Raw genomic sequence first — 3,176 nt, forward strand, 5'->3', positions numbered from 1 at the left:
AAAGGTAAAGAAGCTTGGATCTGGAGTTGGAGATGACGAGGGATGGTGGTGAAGGAGGAAGAAACGTCGGTGGAAGAGAGGCGGGAAGAGGTGTCGGCAACGGAGGAGAGGACAAAGGACAGGCGATTGAGAGACGGTCGGAGTAGGGGAAGAAAAGAGTGGAGGCCGGCGCCGCCTTCGCAAAATGAGCGGAGGCGGCGGCGGATCAATGGAGGATGAGGGAAAACCCTTGTAGAGAGAATACTAGGTTATACTTAATATGTTTTTTTTAAAAGGAGCCAGTATAGCATTTATTCAAAACGCGCCGAAATAGAATCTGGTTGGACAAAGCCCCAATACATAGCAAAAGTCTGAGTAAAAGCAAGCTAAGCTACGAGCTAGGTAATTATCTGATCTAGGAATAAAATTGACTGAACAATACTCAAAAGAGGCAATGCGAGTTCTGCATGTATCAATAGCATAACCGATATACGAACGGAATGGAACAGTTGCGGATGATAGATATTGTTGAAGTGTTAAGCGATCAGTGAATAGCTCTATAGATCGTTCTCCACAGTCCTATAACCACGACAAGACTTCTTTGCATGCAAATGCCTCGACCATAAGCGAAGAGAAGCAATCCGGTAAAGGAGCACTGAAAGTCGAGACATACCTCCCTTCCTCGTTGGGAATGACCGCCTCAACGATAGCTTTGCTTGTCTCGTGCCGATAACCGACATTGAGCCAGCAACGTCTCCATATTGCACCAGGTGCGGCCGTGAGTTCCGGCAGTATGGAAGTGGGTGCGGCAGCTGTGTTTTGGAGTGGCAATGCAGCATCGGCGTCTGGATTTTTGGGAACCTCGGCTGCAACTTGATGGCCTCGGTCGGGGTGCACTTGACGCCATGTTTGCATGGCTGCGGTGGCTGCAGCTATAAGTCTCCGTGGTCGTGGACTCATGGTAGATATGCATCCCATACCGCTCTGTTTCTGGCCTTCCAAATATTATATAAGATTGCAGTTGCGTAGATAATCCCATTAGTATCTAGAACATTCAATAGTTCACTAAACCAAGTATGAAAAATATTTGTCACAGTATTCGGGATTGGAAGGTGGGATTGAGTCCAAATGGAATTAGCATAATCACACATGACTAGAGAATGCATAGTGTCCTCATTCATGATCCCACACATGGCACAAGTAGGATCAATTTCCACCCTCTTTATAATCAGATTTTTGGTAGTGGGGAGGATATCATTCAAAGCTCTCCATAAGAAGGTTTTCCATTTGGGGGGATCTTGAGCCTCCACAGGCCGAGCCATTTATCAAAATTGTCTGCCGTATAAACATAATTCCCAACAATGTGCCTGCAGCCACTTTTAATGTGTAGTTACCCTTTAGATCTTCATGCCAATACCAAGTATCTTCATAGTCTGGTAATACCAGTATCTTTAATATACGAGCTACATCAGTGGGGATAAAGATATCATTCAGAATAGATTGATCCCAGGTCCTAGTTTCCTCCATCAAACCCATCACAGTTGCTTCAGCCAATAGAGGTGGCTTTTCAGTGTGTATCATCAGATTGGATCCTGCTCATCTTGGAGCCATGAGTGGTCCCAAATGAGAGTAGATTCCCCATTTCTAATTCTCCGTCTGACTCCACCACAAACCCTCTCTTGTGCTGCAATAATACTGCGCCAACAGAAACTGAGGTTATTTCCTAAACATGCATTAAAAAATGTCCCCCTGGGGTAGTATCTGGCTTTATATACTCTTCAGACCAAGGAATCAGTAAGAAAACGTCATGCTTGTTTACCCAACATCACTAGGTTAAAAGCACGTAACTCCTTAAAACCTAAACCCCCCATGTTTCTTTGTGATGCATAATTTATCCCATGCTTTCTAGTGAATGCCACGATCAGCTCCAGATCCCCACCAATAGCGGTTCATGATCCGCTCAATAGCTGTACAAACTGTCACAGGTAATAAAAAAATACTCATTGAGAAAGTAGGCATATATTGAACCACACTTTTCAACATGACTTCCTTATCAGCCTGTGATAATAATTTTTTATTCCATGAACCAATTCTCTGTCTGATTGTATCCTCAATATATGAGAATGCTGCCTTCCTATACTTCCCCATAAAGGAGGGAAGTCTCAAATATTTGTCAAAATTAGGAGCCTGGGAAACTCCCAAAATATGCGCCACATCATCCATGTCCTCTTCTCGTGTATTTTTACTATAACATATACTAGACTTGTAATAATTAATCACCTGTCCAGACAATTTCTCATACAGTGACAAACAATGTTTAATCACCCCAGCCTCCTGAACATATGTTAATTGCAAGTAAATAATGTAAATGTTATTTTGGATCAAGTCCACAATGCACAGTGAACTCTGATTCATAATATAATTTGTCTTATTTATTAGTTTAGTACAAAATAGAAATAGAGTTCAAAATAAATGAAATCAAATAAATATAATTTCTAATTCAAAAAAAAAAATAAATATAATTTCATTAATTAGAATAATCTATCTAAATTAAATATACAAATGGTGATTATCAAAATTTCCTACACTATCCACTTGTTTATCCTCAACACAAACATTATTTATAACAAATACATAGATACATATACTGATATACATATAAAATGCACCACACGTCATCACACTTAATAGTGTATTTTTGAACATATAGTGGTGCATTTATACGTACCTAATGATGAGTGATTGTACGGCCACATGGGAAGCATTGTCCGCACGAAAACTTGACGCTTCTAATGCTTGTATTTGGTTGGATTAAGTAATAAGCTTTATATATATATATATATATATATATATATATATATATATATATATATAATGTTATTCTATGTCAAACGCATTTTGTGAACCAAATGTTAGTGTTTGGTGTGTATGTTTGATTTCTTTGGATGTTTTATTACGCTGCTTATCTCTTCTTTTTTTTTTTTTTTTTAAAAATTATTTTATATATAAAAAACAATCGTTATATCCTGCACCACGGCGTACAGTGCACTGTGCGTCCCGCACCTCCCAAACGACGTCGTTTTGGGAGGCACAGTAGGAAGTTGACATGATTATGTATATTTGTTTATACAATTATGTATATTTTTTATTATATACATTTTTATACAATTATGTACATTTTTTTTATACAATTATGT

Source organism: Ipomoea nil, unplaced genomic scaffold, assembly GCF_001879475.1.
Source record: "Ipomoea nil cultivar Tokyo-kokei standard unplaced genomic scaffold, Asagao_1.1 scaffold1262, whole genome shotgun sequence".
NCBI lineage: Eukaryota > Viridiplantae > Streptophyta > Magnoliopsida > Solanales > Convolvulaceae > Ipomoea > Ipomoea nil.